Here is a 23,678-nt window from a genome sequence, read left to right on the forward strand (position 1 = left end):
CAAAAAGATTGAAATTGTACCAACCAACTTCTCAGATCAGAAAGGTATAAAACTAGAAATAAATTGTACAAAGAAAACAAAAAGGCTCACAAACACATGGAGGCTTAACGACATGCTCCTAAATAATCAGTGGATCAATGACCAAATTAAAACAGAGATCAAGCAATATATGGAGACAAATGACAACAACAGTGCAATGCCCCAACTTCTGCAGGATGCAGAGAAGGCAGTTCTAAGAGGAAAGTATATAGCAATCCAGGCCTATTTAAAGAAGGAAGAACAATCCCAAACGAATAGTCTAAAGTCACAATTACTGAAACTGGAACAAATAAGAACAAATGTCAGCAGGAGGGTCATAACAAAGATCTGAGAAGAAATAAATAAAATTGAGAAGAATAAAACAATAGAAAAAAATCTATGAAACCAAGCGCTGGTTTTTGAGAAAATAAACAAAATAGATAAACCCCTAGCCAGACTTATTAAGAGAAAAAGAGAATCTACACACATAAACAGAATCAGAAATGAGAAAGGAAAAATTATGACAGACACCACAGAAATACAAAAAATTATTAGAAAATACTATGAACATCTATATGCTAACAAGCTGGATAATCCAGAAGAAATGGACAACTTTTTAGAAAAATACAACCTTCCAAAACTGACCAAGGAAGAAACAGAAGTTCTAAACAGACCAATTACCAGCAATGAAATTGAACTGGTAATCAAAAAACTACCCAAGAAGAAAACCCCCAGGTCAGATGGATTCACCACTGAATTTCATCAGTCATTTAGAGAAGATATAATACCCATTCTCCCTAAAGTTTTCCAAAAAATAGAAGAGAAGGGAATACTTCCAAACTCATTCTATGAAGCCAGCATCATTATAATACAAAAACAAGGCACAGACTCAACAACAACAAAAAAATTACAGACCAATATCCCTGATGAACATAGATGCAAAAATGTTCAACAAAATATTAGCAAACTGAATTCAAAAATACATCAAGAGGATCACACACCATGATCAAGTGGGATTCATCTCAGGGATGCAAGGGTGGTACAACATTGGAAAATCCATCAACATCATCCACCACATCAACAAAAAGAAGGACAAAAAGCACATGATCGCCTCCATAGATGCTGAAAAAGCTTTCAGCAGAGTTCATCATCCATTCATGATAAAAACTCTTAACAAAATGTGTATAGAGGGCAAGTACATCAACATAATAAAGGCCATATATGACAAACCCACAGCCAACATCATACTGAACAGTGAGAAGCTGAAAGCTTTTCACCTAAGATCAGGAACAAGACAGGGATGCCCACTCTCCCCACTTTTATTCAACATAGTACTGGAGGTCCTAGCCACAGCAATCAGACAAAACAAAGAAATAAAGTGCATCAAGATTGGTAAGGAAGAAGTCAAACTGTCACTATTTGCAGATGACATGATATTGTACATAAAACACCCTACCACTCCAAAACTACTAGAACTAAAATCTGAATTCAGCGAAGTTGCAGGATATAAAATTAATACACAGAAATCTGTTGCTTTCCTGTACACTAACAATGAACTAGCAGAAAGAGAAATCAGGAAAACAATTCCATTCACAATTGCTTTCAAAAAGAATAAAATACCTAGGAATAAACCTAAGCAAGGAAGTGAAAGACCTATAGCCTGAAAACTATAAGACACTCTTAAAAGAAATTAAGGAGGACACTAACAAATGGAATCTCATCCCATGCTCTTGGGTGGGAAGGATTAATATTGTCAAGATGGCCATCCTGCCTAAAGCAATATACAGATTCAATGCAATTTCTATCAAAATACCAATAGCATTCTTTAACAAACTGGAACAAATAGTTCAAAAATTCATATGGAACCACCAAAGACCCCGAATAGCCAAAGCAGTCCTGAGCAGGAAGAATAAAACAGGCGGGATCTCATTTCCCAACTTCAAGCTCTACTACAAAGCCACAGCAATCAAGACAATTTGGTACTGGCACAAGAACAGACCCACAGACCAGTGGAGCAGCATAGAGACTCCAGATATTAACCCAAACATATATGGTCAATTAATATTCGATAAAGGAGTCATGGACATACAATGGGGAAATGACAGTCTCTTCAACAGATGGTGCTGGCAAAACTGGACAGCTACATGTAAGAGAATGAAACTGGATCATTGTCTAACCCCATACACAAAAGTAAATTCAAAAAGGATCAAAGATCTGAATGTAAGTCATAAAACCATAAAACTCTTAGAAAAAACATAGGCAAAAATCTCTTGGACATAAACATGAGCAACTTCTTCATGAATGAATCTCTATGGGCAAGGGAAACAAAAGCAAAAGTGAACAAGTGGGACTATATCAAGCTGAAAAGCTTCTGTGCAGCAAAGGACACCATTAATAGAACAAAAAGCGTCCTACAGTATGGGAGAGTATATTCATAAATGACATATCCAATAAAGGGTTGACATCCAAAATATATAAAGAGCTCATGCACCTCAACAAACAAAAAGTGAATAATCCAATTAAAAAATGGGCAGAGGCATAATGTTCACCATGTAACTTATTCACTATGTAAGAATTTGTACTCCATGTAAGAACTTGTTCGTTAAGCTTCAAAAGATTGGAGACTGATGAAAATTAGGCTTGGGGTGGATTAATGATTGTGCATTGAGCATTGACACCCCTATAGAGAATTTTATTGTTGTCAACAACCATTTGATCAATAAATATGAGAGATGCCCTCACAAAAAAATATATATATATATATATATATATATATATATATATATATATATATATATATACATGCACTTCCAATTGTAAAATAAATAAGTAACCGGGATGTAATGTATAGCATAAGGAATATAGTCAAAATATTGTAACAACTTGGTATGGTGATAGCTCGTACCTAGAATTATCATGTATATAAATGTTGAATCACTGTGTTGTACACCTGAAACTAATGTAATACTGTGTGTCAACTACCCTTCAATAAAAAAAAAATAAAATAAATAAAAAAATTTAAAAAAAATGGGCAGAGGATCTGAACAGACACTTCTCCAAAGAAGAAATTCGGATGGCCAACAGGCACATGAAAAGATGCTCCACATCACTAATCATCAGAGAAATGCAAATTAAAACCACAATGAGATATCACCTCACACCAGTTAGGATCGCCATCATCCAAAAGACAAACAACAACAAATGTTAGTGAGGATGTCGAGAAAGGGGAACCCTCCTACACTGCTGGTGGGAATGTAAATTAGTTCAACCATTGTGGAAAGCAGTATGGAGGTTTCTCAAAAAACTAAAAATAGAAGTACCATTTGACCCAAGAATTCCACTCCTAGGAATTTACCCTAAGAATGCAGCAGCCCAGTCTGAAAAAGACATATGCACCCCTATGTTTATTGCAGCACTATTTACAATAGCCAAGATATGGAAGCAACCTAAGTGTCCATCAGTAGATGAATGGATAAAGAAGATGTGGTACATATACACAATGGAATATTATTCAGCCATAAGAAGAAAACAAATCCTACCATTTGCAACAACATGGATGGAGCTAGAGGGTATTATGCTCAGTGAAATAAGCCAGGTGGAGAAAGACAAGTATCGAATGATTTCAGTCATCTGTGGAGTATAAGAACAAAGCAAAAACTGAAGGAACAAAACAAAAAAGCAGAATCATAGAACCCAAGAAGGGACTAACAGTTACCAAGGGGAAAGGGACTGGGGAGGATGGGTGGGAAGGGAGGGATAAGGGGGAAAACAGGGCATTACGATAAGCACACATAATGTAGGGGGGGCACGGGGAAGGCAGTATAACACAGAGAAGAAAAGTAGTGATTCTATAGCATCTTATAGTGATGTACAGTGACTGTAAGGGGTATGTGGTGGGGGACTTGATAATGGGGGGAGTCTAGTAACTATAATTTTGCTCATGTAATTGTACATTAATGATACCAAAATTTTAAAAATGAAATAAAAATAATGAATTAGTTGCTTGAAATAACATCATTCCTAGGTTGCAGGAACTACAGATGAAGTCATAATAACCCAACCCATTTGTTTAGAATTTCATATTTTATGACTTTTCAGTTGCTACCTAACCTTTCCAGAGTCAAGTAGGAAGTGAAAAGTAAGTGTTCTGAGTCCAGCCAATGTAGGATAGTGGCATCTTCTCCCTCTCCTGACTCCTCGATCTTCTCCTAATGTGTTTCCTCCTGGAGGTAGGTTTGCTCTCCAGGTATGTGAGATGGAAGATAGACATGACCAGGAAGGGGTGAATTTAGTGAAATTCATTTGCAATTTGGCTGCAGGACCAAATAAGTAAAGTGGGGGACAACATTATCATAGAAATGAGAAGACAAGCTTCCTAGACTTGGTTTGGCTACTGTCTAGATATGTGCCCTCTGCCAGGTCATATGACATTTCTAGGTTTTCTCAACCCCAAAATGAAGAAGTTGGACCAAATTATTCTTGGTCGCTTCAAACTCTAAAAACTCCGTGATTCTAAGTATAAATAGATCATCTCAACTCACTTTCTGTTAAAATGCCAACCAAATAAAAGCAAGTTCTTTATTAGAAATTGTTGGGGCCAGGCTGTCCCATAATGTACCATTTTGTCATGTAGACTATTTTGAGCTGAAGGCACTTGAGACACTGTGGGCTCAAGAGAAGCTTTTGCCTCTCCCTCAGCTACTTAGAAGAATCTAAATTGGGGTCTTTCCCAAAATAAGGTTTTTAAATTATTACCAGAGATAAATTTTATGTGAGTGACCCATCTGTATGGCAGGGCAAACATCTAATTACCAAACATCTGGTCTTCTTATTGCCTCCCTTCACTTTGCAGCCCAGGCCCCTATCCCATTCCTTAGCTCAGGATGGCATATACACCTCATTTTACCTTTCTGTCTTTGAACCTCTCAAGTATATGGGGTTCTTGTATGTACAACATTAAATTTGATTTTCTCCTGTTAATCTGTCTCATGTCAATTGAATTCTTAGACCATTGGGAAGAACCTTGAAGAGTAGAGAACATTTTTTCCTCAACAAAACAAAGACCATTACATGAATTAGAAGAACTAGCTGTAAATAATTCTGTTTGGCAGGGCTCTCTACCAAGACATGGAAATAACTTGTCAGTGATGTTTATTACTATCACAGTTACAGGTTGAAGCATGTTCCTCTCTCTAACCCCTAGAACCTCAGAATGAAACCTTCCTTGGAAATGAAGTCCTTGCAGCTGTAATTAGTTAAAGTGGGCCACACTGGGAAGGGTGAGCCGTTAGTCCAATGACTGGTGTCCTTATAAGAAGGGGAGAGACACACACAAAGGGAACATCATGCAAAACTCAGAGACACACAGGGAGAAGACAGCCATGTGATAACAGAGGCAGAGGCTGGAGTGATGCACCTTCAAGCCGAGGAAAGCCAAAGATTGCCAGAAAATACCAGAAGCTAGAATAGGCAAGGAAGGGTTCTCTCCAACAGGTTTCAGAGGGAATATAGCCTTGATGACACCTTGATTTCAGATTTCTAGCCTCCAAAATCATGAGACCATAAATTGCTGTTGTTTTAAGCCATCCAGTTGGTGGCACTTGGTTATAGTAATCCTTAGAAACTAATACAATTAGTTTATTAATTGAGTATTTATTGTTGCTTACCATGTATCGACATTTATTGAATGCTTACCGTGCACCACGAGCTGTGTGAAGTACTCTATGTGCAGAATCTCTTTTAATCTTCACCACAACTTTATGATCCTGATGCTTTTTTAAATCTGTGTTTTGCAGGTGAGGAATAAAAGGTGTTAAGAGTTAAATACATGCCCCCAATCATCCAGGTAAATAGTGGAGTTGGAACTTTGAGGTACAGGATGCTTCGTTGTAAGGGTCTTAAGTGTTAAGGGGATTTTATATATTTGAGGCCTCTCATGGAGACCAAGATTTCTGTACTACTGGAGTTGTTTGCCTGTTTATGATGTGTCTGCCCAACTAAACTGTATGATAAAGCACCTCTAATATAACATGTCCAAAACAGTAAACTGTCCTCATCATGCCCCCTGCCCAAACCTCTTCTTTAAGTTCCCTTGAAACATCTCCTTCCCCCTTCTCCCCCATCTTGGCTGGTGGCTCTGTGCATTTGCTTAGGACAAAATCCTGAGTCACCCTCAGTCCCTCCACTCATTGCTAACACAGGAAGCTCCGGCACTTCCTGTCCCCTCAGGCTGTGTTCAATCCAGTCACATCTCAGGGCCCCACTGCCACCACCCCAGGCGTAGCCCCCAGCACCCCTCCTCTGAGCTTGCTGCTCTCGCCTAGCTCAGCTCCCTGTCGGTGACTTCCACTCTTGCTCTCCCGGAGCCCATTCTCCACAAAGCAGCCAGGGGGGCTTTCACATTTTCAAACAAATCAGACCATAATATTCTCCTGCTTAAAACCCTCCGAAGTCTTCTCATTTCACTAGAATAAAATCCAACTCTTTCTGTGGTCTGCGAGGCTCCCACAGCCTGGCCTTCGTCCCCTCTGTAGCCTCCTGCCTCCTGCCCCCTAGGTGTGCTGTCAGTGTTTGTGGTCCTCAAATATTCCTCGGCTTTGTACTGTTTCCTTCACCTAAAATGCTCTCACCCAGAGCTTCGGTGGCTGCTTCCTCATTATTTAGACCTCAGTGGCCTCTTCTTAGCACCATATGTAAAATAGTCCCTTCCCTCAGCCCCATTCATCTCATCACCCTATTTTATTTCCTTTATTCTCTGAAAATTAGCATAATTTTTTCATTAACTTACTTTCTTGTGTTTTGTTTCTCTCCACTAGAATTTAAACTCCTTGGGAGTAGGGGCTTCATCTGCTCTGCTTCACTGCTCGATTTCAATGCCTGGAAGAGTGTGGGCACGTAACAGGTACACCGTAAATACTGTCTGAATGTGTGGGTGAAATGCTAAGGTTCTCAGAGTGGGACCTGTGCTTTTGGAAACTCTCTCATGTCTTTGCTGCTCCCGGATCAGTTCTGTGGTCCTGAATGACCAGAGAAACTTCTCTTCTAAAATTTCTAATATAGAATTTTCTGAGGGGTCCTAGGATTTCACATTCACAAATAGTCTCACAGTGTGCATAGATGAGACTCAGAAATTTGTCCTTAATTTTTTTTCTCTGTTCAGTGAGACAGATTCATCTTCCACACACATGTAGGTTTGACTGCCCCAAACCTGGGATCTTTTCATCCTAACTAAGCTCACATATGTAAATATTTTCTGGATTAATTACTTCCAACAGAGAGCCCATCTGGAGCCCCTTGAGAATTATTCTGCATCTCTAACCACTCTAAACTGCTTGGGAAAAGAGTTTTTCTGCCACATAGACACAGGAGAAAAGACATAGGACATAGGAGAAAACTAAGGCCTTTTTAAAAATTAAGTCCATATTTGGTACTCTTTGCGTCTATTTGTAAGAAATGGGAGTGGACTTGTATCTCTTGGAAAGTGATTTCTCCATTCCTCTTAGTACTGTTTCTGCTGGCGCATTGACCTTAAGCCCCTCCAGAAGCTGTTCTTAACTCCCAATCTACTGAGGTGGGGGAGAAGGGAACCGGTGGTTATGCAGGCCCAGCAACTAAAACTGTGGCAGCGTGTTCCTCCAGACCCTTGAAAAGCCTGCAGGAAGCACTGCCAGATGAGCAGAGACTCTGAGCTTGAGATGACGAGTCCTGGGCAGTGTGGCTTTTCCTGGAGTCCAACACAGCCCCATACATAAAGTCTCTGGCACTGCTGCCCACTGCCACTGTGTTCACCCATTCCCACGCCGGCCCAGGAAGCGGAAGGATGAAAGTGAGTTAAAGAAAGTTAAGTTAGCTTGGCGTTAGCCGCTAAGAGGAAAGCAGTAGTGTCTATTTTGGGCAATATCATTGCCCAGCAAAACTGTCCAAATTCCTCTCCTTTGGTGAAAGGTGTTTGGAAAGCAGTCTGACTAAGCAATGTATTTTGGTGAAGGTTCTTTTGGTTGCAGATAACAAAAACCCTTTTGAGCTATCTTAAACAAATAGGAACACAGGGATATGAGTATCTCACAAAACTCAAGATCAGGGAGAAGATTTTGATCTCAGGAGACCTCTAAGCCAGGAGCTGGAAAACCCCCAGGAACCAAATCAGCCATGTTCTGCTTTCTTTTACTTTAGGATCATGTAGACTCTTATCTCTGTTTCTCTCTGTACCTCTATTTCATTCTTCTCTCTCTCTCTGCATACTGGCTTTTTCTGCTTCTCTCTGACAGCCATCAGTCACCTCTCAAGTTTATATGTTCTCTGTTCTAGCCACACACAGGAACCTGAACCATAGCTCCAGTTTCCCAGAGAAAGTCTGACTGGCTCAGCTCAAAGCAGGCACCCATTTCTGATCCATTCCGATCCTGGCCAAGTGAGCATATACTAACACATATTAGGAAACCATTCCCACAAGCTGAAAGGGCAAGGCAGGGAGGATTTTCAGACAACATGTCACTTAGACTTGGCAGCAATCCCCAAAATTACTTATCCTGTTCTTCACTCTGCATGGACAGAGCCGATTGTTCATCTGGCCAGTGTTGCTGTTCTGTTCCTTTAGCTCCAGCAACTTTGGAGAGTTAAAAAATGACTAGAATCTGGCTCTTTATTTATTGCTTTTCTTATCTAAGAAAGTATTGCTATGAGAACTTTCTAATGAATCCTAAAGTCATTTTTTGCAGAGAAGTTTTTTTCTTCTTCCAAATGTCTGAAGAGGGGTCTCCAAACCACAGCCTCACAAGTACTTACTGCCATACCTTGGGAACTAAGGTAGCAGTCCTGGGACCATGTTCGTTAAGGTTAGGAAATAATAATAATAATAATAATAGGAAGAGGGAAGGTTAAAGAGAAACAGATGTGGAATAGGAGGGGCAAACATGTTTTGAACACTTAGGACTGCCAAGCATTGTAGGGAGCACCTTAAGGATTCAGGGGCCATTCCTTTTCTCCAGCAAGTTAGAGACATGGGGAGCTGTAACTGTTTACCCACCACATGCCAAACTGTTCCTCTCCTCTAGACACCCCTGCAAGTGCTTGGTTTGATTACACAAAACATTACTATTTGCATTTACACAAATAGCTTTCATTTATACCTAATCACCATGTAGCACAAAGATGATGTGTTGATTAACTTTGCTTTAAGATTAATTTCAACATTAAACTCTGCCCATTATTTCCAGGCTTCCTAGTTTAATGTTTGTACAGAATCGATTGTCTACTCAAACTTAAAAATAATTGGAGGAAACATCATACCCTGGGATACTAGGCTATAATGCAGATGGCAGAGAGGTCCTTCCACAAACAACAGAGGATAATTGGAAATTCTGAAGAATTTTCCTCAAGATATTTGGATATCATTTTTGAAATGGAAAGAATATTAGCATCATAGAGATATGTAGTGTGGTCTAGTTGCATTTTTAAGGTGCTAAATAGAGAGGTGGGGTGGAAGAATACTAGTAATAAAGTCAAAAGCCATGGCCAGCCTGCCTCCCACAATTACTAGCTATGATACCTTAGAGAAGTGGGGATGTGGGGTTGGGCGGGAGAAACTACCATTTGTTGAATGTATACTATCTCAATACAATGAGTTATAAGAAATACATATTTGGTCATCAGGTGACCAAATATAGATTTCCCTGATATATCTGATCTTCATCCACAGTTCCTGGAAACACTACAGAGCCTTAAAGGTGAGATGGGTGTCTTTTCATGCTAATGAGAGACTTTGGTCCCCACCCAAGGGCAGGGTCTGGACGTTGAATCAGCCAATGGCCACTGATTTAGCCAATCATGACTATGCAAAGAAGCCCTCACCAAAACCCACAAGAGCTTCTCTCTCTTGCATCCTGCTTCTCTGTCGGAGAGAGCTTCTATGCTTGGGAAACCAGAACATTTCCACATGCCACTGAGCCAGGCCCCAAGCTCCCAGAGGACAGGAGCTCCTTTATTGAGACCTTGCCCTGTGTCTCTCTTCATCTGGCTGTTAACTTGTATCCTTTACAGAATCTTTTATTAAACTGATAAATGTTAAGTGTTTTCCTGAGTTCTGTGAGCTGCTTAGCAAAATTAACCAAACCTAAGGTGGAGATCGTGGGAACCTCCGATCTGTAGCCAATTGGTCAGAAGGACAGGTAACAGCCTGGGGCTGATGACTGGCATCTGGAGCCCAGGGTGGAGGGCAGTCTTTTAGGATGGAGCCTTTAACCTGGGGGGAATCTGGCACTGACTCCAGGCAGATAGCATCAGAACTGAGTTCTCAGACACCCTGCTGGTGTTTGAGAATTGCTTGGTATGGTGTGTGGGAGCACCTTCCCCCACCCCTGCCACATACACAATTTGGAATCGGGTCCAGGAACCTGATAGCAGTTGTGTGGAACACAACTCTCATAAGTAAATAGTACTGTCAGATACTTTAGTAGTAGCAGTAATAGTAATGGCAACAATACAGAAACAATATAGAATTAAGATGGCAGCACCTATTGAGCTCTTTCTATATGCCATGCAACATCATATTTAATCCTCAGAATAACCCTAAGGAATCGGTGCTAGTAGCAGTCTTGTTTCTTCAGAAGAGGAACCCAAAGCTCAGAGATGCTAAGTAACATGACAAAGACCATGTTGATAATTCATAGGTGGTCTGGATTGGAATCCAGGTCTGGCTGCCTTCAACACTCAAGGTCTTTCCAGTTCTCCCAGGCTGTCTCCTTGGTTAAATAATCCCTAATCTCCAGGAATCCCAGCTTCCTCATTTGTAAAATTGGATAATATTTTCCTTAAACACAAGGTCTTGATAAGGTTCAATAGAATTACATACTTAGAGCACTTTGTAAAATGCTAGAAAGAGTACTTAGAAAGTTTACCTGTTTTCCTTGAAAAAAAAATAGGTAAACTTTTCTTCCTTCCTTCCTTCCTTCTCTCATTTTCCCCCTTTCTCTCCTCCCATTCCTTTCATCCCTCTCTTTTGGTATCCCTCTGCTTTCTTTCCATCCTGCAACAACTCCATTCTCACCCTGACCCCTACCTGATTTGGGAAAGAATTAACCAGGGAGCCCAGGAGACCATGCATTTTAATTACTCGTCCTTGATTGGCTCTCTGGGAGATGGCTCTGTTATGCTGAGGACAGAGGGAGACCTGAGAGCTTCTTGCTGGCACAGAGCCGGTTGCACACACAGCAGGGGCTCAGAGCATAGTTGCAAAATGGTGGGTGATACCATTGCTCCATTGATGGTACTCACTGGAGAGATACAAGGAGTTTCTTTTTATAGGATCATCTTTATGCTGAGTCTCAGGCACCGACCTGGAATTCTCCTAGAGAAAAACTGGACATTCATAGGGTGTAGTGGATAAGGCACAGCATCTGTGATCAGAACCTCTAGATGTGAGTCCCAATTGTGTTTTTTTGCTTTATGATCTCGGGAAAGCTATTGACCCTCTCTGAGCCTCAATTTTCTCATTTCTGAAAAGGGGAGAGTGGCAACAACATGAGTTGGAGGTGTGAGTATTGAAGGAGGTAACAGATACTTTGTAAGCAATGTGCTTATGATTAATCATAAATATTAGTTGTGATTAAAACTATGTATTTTTCCAGTAATGAGGAGAGGACAGGGTGAAAGAGAGTAGCCTGAACCCTTGGAAGCTCTTCCTCACGGGTAGGATCTATCGAGAGTTCACTGGCTTCTGGGAGGTTCACAAATTGTCCTTTATCATCTTCATTATTTAGACAAACAAGCACAGATGTGACTTACAGAACTTGCAGAGCAGACAGCTGCAGCTGAGACCCGGATGGCGACGATGGCAGGCAGATGGGGTGAATTCTGCAGGACTGGGCTTTGTAACAACGGAGACCATTTTCCTGCAGGTGACTCCACAGCAGCTCAGGGAAGTAACTGAGCCATTGAATAAGGGAGAGGCAAGTGTCCATTATACACAATTAGCAATAACCCCACAACCCTGCTGTCTTACTAATGGGTTTCAGCCCTGGGCAAGTTCACTCTTGATTCTATGAAACCGAAAAATGACAATGGGACATTCTTGGGATGAAAGGGTTTATACCCAACTTTATTCCCATGGTGTCAGGTCAAGTGCTGGAATCCTGTCCACTCAGAGCGAGTCTGCATGCAGCAAGCCAGTCTCTGCTTCTGGGCCTCTCTGGCCCCGCAGCCATCTCAGTCTCTGTCCTTCAGGCTGCCACCACTCCAGCCTCTGCTCTCCTGCAGCCGTGCAGCCCAGAGCACTGGGAAGAACTCTTTATATAGAATCAATAATAGCATATTGCCCACATGTCTGTAGTGAACAAGCTGACCAGGGCCAGGTGAGAATCCTGGCCACAGGAACTCTCATTTTCTCTACACCTGCCCTCATGAATTCCAACACCCCCAAAACTATTGCCTTTCTACAGTGTCTTCCCCACAACCTCCACTCCCAGCTGCCCAGACACCCATTTTGTCCTGACATTGGGGAAGCAGGAATGCTGAGATGGCTAGCAAGGTTCGTCACTGTCTAACCCTGCTGACAACCGGCAGGGCAAGCACCAAGGTACCACGTCCTTAGGAACAGCGATATCCACACCCACACTGAGAATGGAGTGTGTTCCTTGAGCATGCACAGAACTGGGTATTAGAAGACAAGAAACTCTATTCAGGTTCTACCACCAAAATGGGGTGTGACTCGGGCAGGTTGCTCAATCTCTGTGAGGCCTCAGCTTCCCTTCTCAGTAAAATGTAAATATTTGTTCTGACTTCCTCATGTTGCTGATATGAGGATCAAATAGAAGAACAAAAACAAAACAAAAAATCAAGGGAACCAAAAAATCTGTTCAAGCGTTTATTTTTAGGACACGAAAGCAGTTAAAAGCAACAGGCAAGGTGTTAGAGCCACACTGTTGGATCTTAAAAACATGGCCCTGAATAGAAAATGCAAGAAACATAATGAGCTATATTACACAACACTATTTACATAAATTAAAACTACATGCTCCCATGACAGTCATTCATGTTTTTCAGATTCAACATCAAACAAACTAGAGAAGTGACAGGACTCAGGAACGGGGATGAACTGAATGAATGGCAAGAATTGTGCAGGGACCCGTGGCGATGATGTGACATGCGCCGAGAAGAGAACCAATCCAACCCTGTGTGCCTGAACTTCAAGGACAGAAATGTCATTATTAAGCCTCAGCTTTGGAAAGTAAGAAAGGAGTGTTGACAACTTTCTTCTGCAACATAGTCTTTCATTCATTCATCCAATTAACATTTATTAAACATCTATAATCAGCCAAAAGGTGCAGGCTACTAGGATCACAGAGCTTAAAAATAATAGGTCCCGTCTATTGTTTATAGACAGGGAAATGTGTGATTAATTACAGTCTGGTGTGGTGGCATCTGGCAGAGGAGAAGAAAAGGGAATGCAGAGGGGAGGGACCTTGTGCACCCGGCCTGGGCAGAGGCAGGCGGCTGAAGCAGCCACAGTGGGCAGTACTGGAAGGACCAGGCCATGCCAGTCTGGAAAAGAAGGTGGGGCTGGAGACTCTGGGATGGGAACCAGCAAGTTCAGTGGCACTGAGACTCGGCTCAGAACGGCTAGCACAGACTACACAAAGGCAAGGCCTGGACGGCGGGGAGCAGAGCGCACGCAGGCCTCTGCTCCACAGGGTCTTTGAGACCATGATGGAGAGGGTGGGTTTTCCCGGCAGGCGCGTGTGAGTGGATGTGGGTTTAGACAGGAAAGCATCATATGCATATATTTTTAACAACCCTCCCCAACCCAAGTGGAGATTGGGCTGCAGGAGGGCAGGGAGGCCATTTGGGAGTCTGCAGGAGCCCTGGGTGCCTGAACTAAGGTGGGGGAGCTGGGGACAGAGAGAAGAGAACAGGGGTCTGATACTGTAAGTGGAAGGATCCAGGGTTATGCTGATCAGTGTCTGACTGGAAGTGGGGTAAGAGAGGGTCGGGGATGATGAGCCAGGTTTCTGTGGCTGACCGTGCCACTGTTCAGAGCAGGACATCCAGGAGGAGGGACAGGCTTGGGCAATGAACTTGGTTTTGGAGAAACTGGATTTAGGGTGCAGAAGGTGGTTGTATAACACACACACACAACTCGGGAGCCGGCCCTGGGATGGAGACATCTATATTTGGCAGCCCTGAATGTGAAGCCATTGGAGGAGATGAAGTATCAGGGGCACTGAGAAGTGAGAAGAGAAGAGAGCCATGAATGGGCCACGTGTCAAAGGGCTGGTGGAGGACTTGGAACCCAGAGAGCGGGGGAAAGCAGAAGAGAGCTGAGGAGATGAGATTAAGAATGAGTCATGGAAATCAAGGATGAGGGAAGCAAGGGGTGAGCAGACGATGCAGACGGGCCAGGCAACATCAGGGCTGAAATGGGCAGAGCAAGCAAAGGCCACTGCCAACGGCAGGGAGCGGGTCCGCACGACAGCAGGCTGAGGCCCAGAGAGGGAAGTAGCAGCTGCAGGTGCAGAAAACTCAAGAAATATGGCTGGAAAGGGAAGAAGGGAGGTAGGACTATGACTAGAGGGAACCGAGGAAGGAATGTTTAATGGAGGAGAGTGAGTTTATCTACAGAGGAAAGGATTTGGGGAAAAGAAAGCGACTTACTTTCCTCTACATAGAAGAGAAGGGAGAATTGTTGGGAGGGGATCCTGGAGAAGGTTGCAATGCAGGGCACAGCAGAAAGCCACGGGGCTGGACAGGGACTCCCTCTTCCCCGGGATGCAGTGAATTTCCCAGCTCCCCTTGAAAGCTTTGGCTCCCTGTAAATTAGCCTGATATCTGTCAGTGAGATCACTGTAAAAATTTTTCCCCACTTCATCACTTCCTCTGTCCCCAGCTCCCTCCCTAAGGAGCAAGAACACTGAGGTGCCTCAGAGGCAATAGGGAGGGGAGCCTGGAGCTTGAAGCCGTAGGAAGCGGAGACTGGGAAAAGGACACCAACTTGTAATGGGACACAGAGCGAGGTCGCCATCCCCCATAACCCCCAACTCCATGCCTCTGCTGAACCTAACACAAGCTGAGAATCCTCGTGTGTGGGGAAATGGTCCCGGCTTCTTCACAGGATAAGCCTGTTCTCACTTTCCCTGCCCCTCAGCCCCGGGCCCCCCTCTCAGTTTCTCACTCACTCCTGCTCCTTTGCCTTCTGGGGTTCTTCCATTTCTGGCTCCTGAGCTTGGCACCTCCTCAAGAGTTTTGTCTTGTATTCGATACTTCAACACTTTAACTTTTGTCTGTCTTGGACAAAGGGAATTGTTATGGAATAAAACAAGATTTTTATTTTAAATGAGGTCATAAATGAGAAGGAAAAGCAAAGTTGAAGACACAGGATAAATCCAAAGATAAGGTGAAAATGCCAAAAATATGTTCCAAGAGCTTCTGCATACCTTACTTTAAATGCATAAATTGATTTCTGAGCTTCCTGGTAGCCAGTGTATAAGAGGAAACATGATTTGGTATGCAACTGACTGTGCTTTCAAATAAAAGTAAGTGTACTTAAATACGAGAAAAAGGGAATCCAAAATGAAAGCGAGGCAAAGGGAACCTCCAGAATGAGAGTAAAAGAAAATCTCAGGGTAGTGGTTGCAGGCCTAGAGACCACACAACATGCCAGGAGCTGTCTCTAAACAGCTGTCTCTATTGGAGGAAAATGTAGGAACACCTAATATATTTGAGAATATTGAAGAGTTCAGACAATTAAAGTTCAGCATGTAATAATAATAAATATAAATACATAGAAATGTAGCAAAATGACAATTATCCCCAGTAAAAATAAAACAGTGCAAGAAAGAAAAATGAATAGCTCTGCTATGAATAGCATTTATATGGTCATAAGCATGCAATCCTCAAATGTCAACATAAATGTTGGTCATATTTACACTGTAATATATTGAGAAGAAAAGAAGAAAGTAACTTGAGATATGATGCTGATTGTTTTAATCTGCTAAGTTTGGGGGTAGTTTGTATTTCTCACTGTAAAAATGAAAAAAAAGTCAAAAATCAATATGTAACACCTAAAAGAGAAAAATCAGGAAGTAGCAACATAGGCTTGTTACTTAGAGATATGGAAGTTAGTACCAAAAAAGAGCTTATAAAAGTTGGGGCCAGAAGATCTGCTTCCAAGATGGCTCATTCACACAGCTGGCAAGTCACTGCTGGCTGTAGGCAGGAGACCTCAGTTCCTCACCACATAAGGCTGCCAGAATGTCCTCACCACACAGTAGCCAACTTGCCCCAGAGTGGACAGTATAAGAAAGAATATGGTGGAAATCACAGTATCTTTTATGGCCTAGCTTCAGAAGCAAACTCCATCATTTAGTCATGTCCTATTGGTTACACAGGTAAGCCCTGTGTGATTGTGTTAAGAGGCCACTGCACAAAGGAAGCAAGGATCACAGGAGGCAGCCACACAAATGTTCAAAAAGTAGAAACTTGCCTAATAATGTGAACCTCATACTTAATGTTCTTATAATAGTAAGATATTAGGCTAGTAGCAAAGCAGAGAAGCCCTGTGTTAAGAAGGCTAGCTAACCAGAGGCCAAAATCATGCATTCACCTACCCAACTCTGAAAAGTCTCTGAAGGTCTGTCTTGGATAAGTCAGATAAGATTTACCACAGATAAGACTTAGAGAATCTAGAGGAATGGGGAGAATGTATGGCTTTTGCCTCCATTAATGTTATTTTTTGCAACTGAGCATTTGGTAAATGTTGAGCTGCAGGGAGCTCAACATCATGCTCTCTGACAAGGACATGTAGATTGGCTCCTCCCTGCTACCAATTAAGGGCAGATCCACATTCTTTAGCAGGTTGAACCTGGCTGTCATCCACCTGTGAAAGTTCAGGAGCCTGGCTGGAACATGTGCTTGGCTGGAAGGAGAGCCTCCTGCATGTAACACTTGTCCTAAATGCAGACAGCTTTGGCATTTGCGGCATTCTGACTTTAAATGCACCCCGTTCCTCCTGGCCTGAGAGCAGAAAAACTATTCACTCCCTTTTTTAAAGTCTATTGACCCTTCAAAGTATACCTCAAAAGCTCTCTGTCCATCAAGCCTGAGGAGGAATGGCAGGTACAAAGTGTGCTTAACAGAGGTGGACCTACTGACCCCAACAAACTCAACCATGTCATTCAGATACAGGACACACCTTAGCCAGGTACCACCAGGTCAGCCTGTAACCTTCCCAGACCTCAGGTCTGTTTCACAAGAAGCCCTTATCACCTTTGCCTCTACGAAGTATGCCTTTAGAAAAGGATGATTCTAGGGACACAGAGACGTCCACAAAGGACATCCACAATTTTTTCTGTCTGTTCAGGCTTCTCCCCAATCCCCAAGGAAAAGACTTTAATTTTCATTGGATTCTCAAGACCCAAGAGGTTAACAATCCTCCTCAGAGGACACAAACCAGGGCCTGCAGGCCAGATGTGACCCTCTGAGTTTATTGGTTTGGACTGCACTGTTTTGTTTTGCTTTGTTTTTTTGGAGAAAGGGGTTAGCAACATTTTAAAAATCAGAGGATTTTATACAAATTTCTAGTGTTTTTTTTATTTTTTCAATTGGAAAATAAGACAACCCTGTGCCCACATTCCCTGGTGGCAAGAATTGTCCAGATCTGGGCAACAGCTGCCCTTCAGATGGGGCACAGGTTCCCCACAGTCCCCACCAAACCAATCTCTTTTTGATAATTCTGCCTTCTTGACCCCAGTTTAGGTCTTTTGTTTAGATCTTGAAAATGGGCCATGTTTCTCGTTTCTCTCCTAGCAGTTGGTTGTTTTTGGGTTCAGGCCACTGCTGGCCATGTTTCAGTTTTCTCTCCACCTGGCGCCTTGCTCTCACACGGGAGTGTGTCCTCATGCGCCCTCCCCCGCGGGGAGCCCTTCTTCTCCTGCTCACCTTTCCTCACCTGCGGAGAGACCCGCTGAGCCCACCGCTCCCGACTCCGCCCCCAGCTCCTGATTGGCGGATGGGCAGCCCCGCCCATGGCAAGGTGTGTTTGGCTCTGTCCTCCAGCCTTGTGGGGCAGGTCCCCCGGCAAGGACCTAACAACCCATTGTCCTCCAGATGTGAGAACTTCAATCAGGAATAAAAGTGATGCTTTGTTCTCCACCAGCCTGCTTGTTTGTGAATTCAGGAAGCACACTGCTCTTCACTTAGCAGCTGTGTGACCTTACTTGTCAAGCTCTCTCCTGCCTCAGTGTCTTCATTTTGAGAAAGAGGAACTTAGACTAGTGTCACCCTCATCGAGTTGTCATGAAGAAAAAATGAGATAATCCAGTTTTTTAATGCCTACTCAGTCTAATATCCAGAAAATAGTAAGATCTCAATAATTTATCATAATTTCTAATCGCAGTGATTTAAAAATTAAACCAAAGTGAGTTAGAAAAAACTTCCCAGTCTTGCCTTTTGTGTATCTCTCTTATTCTTACTACCACACTCAGAACACTTCTTAACAACAAATGTGTGGGGAGTTTTCCCCACCAAGTAATTCTCTGCAACACCAGCTGGGTGTCCTACAACTTAACTTAATTTTGACACTACCTACCTGGGGGTAGTATCAGATCCCAAAGGTTAAGGGCTCAGTCCCACAAAGCTGCCCTCACCCCGCTTCAGATGCCAATTACAAGTCCCCATTTTTACCTGTGCTGACAAATCGGCTGTAAATCAGAGGTTCCCACGACCCCCTCCTTGGGTTTGGTTAACTTGCTAGAGTGCTTGTGGAATTTAAGAAAATAGTGTTTATCAGTTTGTTATAAAAGGAATGATAAAGGATACAGATGAACTTCCAAATTGAAGAAATGCATAGGACAAGGTGTGGGAGGGCAGCCCAGGAGCTTGTCCCCATAGAGTTGGGGTGCGTCACCCTCCTGGCACATGGACATGTTCACCAAGCGGGAAGCCCTCCAAACCCCATCCTGGGACTTTACCAAGGTTTCCTCGTGTAGGCATGGTCCAACAGTAACTCCATTTCCAGCCCTTCTCTCCTCTCTGGAAAATGGGGTGTGGGGCTGAAAACTCCAAGCTTCTAATCATGACTTGGTCTTGCTGGTGACCAGTCCCCAGTCAGGAGCCATCAGGAGGCCACCCAGAGTCACCCCATTAGCACAAAAGATGCTGCCAGTGCTCTTATCACTTAGCAGTTTACAAGGGTTTCAGGAGCTCCGTGTCAGGAACTGGGGGTAGAGACCAATTTCTCTCACCTCGCACAAACCAAAATAAAGAAACCAAAAACAAAATAGAGAAATGCAGACTTTCCTGGGTTGATGCTCTTTCATCCTCCCTTCTCTGATCTCTGAGATGGCTCCAGAAAATCCCCAAGGGTCCTCCAAACATAGTTTAAAATGACTATCCTAGCTGTCAGCTCACCAGTAGCTGAAGCCAGACACCTGAAAGTCACCCTTGATTCCTTTCTCCCCTTTCCCCCCATACTCAGCAACCCCGGGTCCTGTTGGCAACCCCTCCCAAATTTCTCCCCACCTCTCCCCTTTTCATAACTCCACTGCTACTACCCCTGCCTTCATGAATTCTTTCTTTCATCCGTGAATTCAATAAACCACTCATTCAGCCAGTATTTATTGACATCTATCACTTGCCAGGGCCCTGAGGTAAATACTAGGATACAGCAATGAGAGTGAGCAGGACAGACAATTCCTGCCCTCAGGGAATTTCCTTTCTACTGAAAGGAGACATAAAATCGGTAAGTAAGATACAGTTGGGGGATGGAAAAAATAAAACATGCAAGTGGGACAGGTAGTGGAGGGTGAGGGGATGATTTCTCTAAAAGAAAACTCTAAGCAAAGGCTTGAAGAGATGGAGTGACCCATGTGAGCTTCTGGAGGAAGACCATTCCAGGGAGAGGAAAGAGAAGGCACAGGGGCCCCGAGGTCACTGTGATTCTCATGTTCAAGGATCAGCGGGCAGGTCCCTGTGGCTGCGCCAGGGAAGGCTGGGTGGGCGATGAGGTTACAGAGATAGTGGGGTGGCCAGTGGGGTCAGGTGCTCATTGTAATGACTTCAGTCTTAACACTGAGGGCAACAGGAAGCCTTAGCTGATGCTGCCAGATGTCCCCCCTGCATTACTGTAGTGGCCTCCCTGACCTCAGGCTTTGCCCTGTCTGCCTAACCACTGAGGACCCCAGCCCCAACCCCTCCTGTCACCCCCATGGACTCAGTTTTCTACAACCTATCATTCCCATTCTTGACACCTTCAACAGGTCCCCACTGTTGCTAAGAAATGTCAGTTTCCTTGTAAAGGCTTTAAAAATCTTTGTGATTTGGGCTTACCCCCACCTCACTAGTCTCTCTACAGCCCCTAACCAAGGAGCACCCCGTACTTTCAGTATTTCAGAACAGATTCTAATTCTCTGTGTGGGCCACCACCTCTTGCCCTTTTTCTGTTCGAGCTGCTCCCCTGCATGCAATGTGCATCCCCCTCCCCTTCGCTCTCTTCCAACTGCTCAAGCTCTTCCCTAACACCCCTGTAGTGGGGGAGACCATCCATGCTCACCAGGAAGTTCCCATTTTCCTGGCTCTACTAACAGCGCTTTTCCTCATTGTTTCCTCCCTGTCCATTCACTCATGTCTGCCTGAGCGAGTGCTCTGCAGACCAGGCAGGTCTTCTTCATCTCAGCGTCTCTAGTGCTCCACACAATTTCTTGCACTTAGTAATAGCTTGAATGAGTTTTAGTTGAAAAATCTCTTTCCTACCCTCTTAAAACCCTACCAGTTAACCTAGAATTAATCTTTCCTCTGCTCTCAAGAACTTCCATGCATTTGATTTTTAGCAGTTATCACAACATGACCTTTATTAGTTATGTGCGTACATGTATTATATCCCCACAGTTATAAACTAACTGACCAGGAACATTGGAATTAATTTTCTAACCATATTCCACTCGCATCCTCACACCATCTAAAATGATGCCTGTCACAGGGAGATGCTAATAAAATTACGAGTGCGCGCTTTGGGATGGGACTACATCTTGGCCTCCTGGCCTGGGTGGCCTTGGCCAGCCATTTACCCTTGAAGTCTTCTCCTTTTTTGGAAAATGGGGGCAGTGATGGCGATGTCTATTTCATCACACTGTTGAAGGAGTTAAATGAGCTACCGAGCAGGGTTGCTGTTGATTAAGGGCCCAACCGAGGCAGTTGTTTTCATTAGAGGCACTGTGTAGTGTTTCTCAAACTGTATAATGTTCAGTCCCTTTTAAAGGGGAAAATTTCTCATGGAACTCCTGAGGACAAATATTCAAAAACACTGATGTACATTAAGTTTTGCCTTTATAAATGGTGTAAAAACTTCTGTAAAGCTTTATCATAAAATTGAAAACTCACACTTTGAGTAATTCTTGGAGAACTTGCAGAAGCCAGAAGTGTATTCCCAGACCCCCATCTGAGGAGCCTGTGTTCACTAAGCTGACCTGGGGCAGAGCCAGAGGCAGAGGAAGGCGGGAGCCGCTCCATGGCTGGCACTGTGGGATCCTTCCAGGGGACATGCTTCCTGTGGTCAGCAAAGAAGGGAGCCTTTTGTTCTTCCCACGCTGGGGGGACTAGGGAGGAGGAACCACTTGGTCAGTAGTTTGTCCCTGTGACTGTAGCCTGATGTAGGTCCAAGCCATGGGTGTGAGCAACCTCCCACCAGAGCCCTGGGGCCAGCAGTGCCTTGCACAAGACTGGGGAGAGAAGGACTATAGGCTGAGGTGGGAAGAAGTCGAGGGAAAACAATGTAACTGAGGAATTTTGTGTCTCCAGCAAATGGGAAAATTGCCAAGGCAAGCGAGGGCCATCCAAGCAGACAAGAACCACAGCAACTAAACATGAAGGGCCCCTGGCCCCTCCTTCCCACCCCAGACCCTGCCAGGGCTGAGATTCCCTCAGGTCTACCGCACAGCTGGTCTCTGAATGCCACTCCTCAACCCCACACCACACAGAACGCACTCCTCACCTCTCCCCTGCCCTAGCAGAAGCCAGTTTCTGGGGGTCACCTTGGCCACAGACCCAGAATAAAAACATCTAGAGATTTTTGAACTTGCATTTCAGAGATCTCAGGAGCTCCCTCCCCATCCTCAGCATATGGCAACTTCTCCCACATAGTCAGACAGGCTGAGGCCTCCGTAGTAAACAGACCGACTGCTCACCATTCCTCCTCCCAAGAAACTAAATAGAAGTCTAAATGATCATGACAGTAACTGGCAGATTCGTCTTGCGAATGCAAACAGAGATCATTTACATTCGCAATGGATCTGCAGAGGTCAGCCGCCACTCTGAAGCTCTGCTTTCTCATGGTAGGCTATCAAGCTTGGAATGTTATTTTCCTTCCCCAGGAGACTTTGGAAAGAGTACAGACAGTAAGCCACGCCTTGCACCCTAAATATTCCCCATGGCAACTTTGCGGGGGCTTTACAGTACCTTGTGCGACAGCAACCGCCTGTGAGCCTGCTCCTGCCGGCCTCCTCACCCACGCTGTCGGGTCACCTGGGGCAGCACTGGAGAAGGCAGAAAGCAACAAGACCGGCTGCTTCCGCTTCTGAATTAGTGGGAAAGTAGCCCCATACTAAATCTCAGCAGGGTACCGCAAATCGGAACTTGAAAAGAAACTGAGCTGTTGACCCGTACAGGGACCCAGTCAGGGTTTCTAGTGGTCATTTCCTTCCCTCCCTCCTTCAACCTGCCTCCTCTTTCCCTTCCCTCCATAAACAGGGGTCAGTTTTCCAGAGAGCGATCTGGTGAGGTGAGCCAGAAGTCTTATTAAGTCTGACTTCTAGGAATCTAACGCAGGAAGATAACGTTTTGACTTGTTTTAAATCTGTCGGTGTTGTCTTTGGAATGTTATCTGTAATAAAAACAAGTGATCCAACAAAAGAGATTGAGTAAATGATGGTATTTTTGTATACTAGAATACCACGAAATCTTGAAGAAACAATATGGGGAAAAGTTTGTGCTATATTGAGAATTTTTAATAAGCATTTCTAAAACGATTTCAACATAGTTCCAATGATATAGACACAGCAAAACAAAACAAAAAAGTACCAAAAAACGGACTGGGAAGTTGTATAGTGGGTATATGGAAGATTTTCTTTGTACTTTTCAAATTTTCCACAATTAACATGTATTATTTTTTAATCAGGGTATAAAAAACAATACATTGTCCATCTTTCTAAAAGACAGACACCTACTTTTGTCCAACGCACATATATGTACAGGAAACTTCTAACTACTGTGCCGTCTGAGAAAAGCCAGGGCTGGAGGGAGCAGAGGAACGCAGGGCAGGTTACGGATCAATGAAAGAATGGCTGGGAGGGCCGGCCTAGAGCAAAATGAAAGCACAGGGCTCCTTTTTCAAAAATCAAGAACTTCAAGACAGCAAAGGCAGAACATTGAACCAAGTGTGGGGCCCTGGGCCCCTGCATCTCTCATGCCCAGGAAGTCACCTGGTCGTTGGCCTGGAGTAGGACTCCTGACCCCGAAGATGGCGATTTACAGCCCGCCATCAGGCCTGCAGGGGTGGGCGGGGGGTTCCACTGCCTCCTTACCTGCTGCTGAACAGATTCCCAGCAATCAGCCCCTGGAACAGTGGCATACTTTACCATATATATGTAAATCAGAAGCCAGCCAAGATTACTTAAACC

The 23,678-nt window shown here is 43.8% G+C and overlaps 1 long non-coding RNA gene across 1 annotated transcript; it reads left to right on the forward strand.

Moving 5' to 3' along the window:
* Positions 1-9,934: 9,934 nt before the first annotated feature.
* On the forward strand, positions 9,935-13,183 carry LOC130683660 (uncharacterized). Its single transcript, XR_008997555.1, has 4 exons — positions 9,935-10,184; positions 11,320-11,432; positions 11,775-11,912; positions 13,057-13,183. It is a non-coding gene; the product is annotated as an uncharacterized LOC130683660 (long non-coding RNA).
* The last annotated feature ends 10,495 nt before the right edge of the window (positions 13,184-23,678 follow it).

Source organism: Manis pentadactyla, chromosome 4 (assembly GCF_030020395.1).
Source record: "Manis pentadactyla isolate mManPen7 chromosome 4, mManPen7.hap1, whole genome shotgun sequence".
Lineage (NCBI taxonomy): Eukaryota > Metazoa > Chordata > Mammalia > Pholidota > Manidae > Manis > Manis pentadactyla.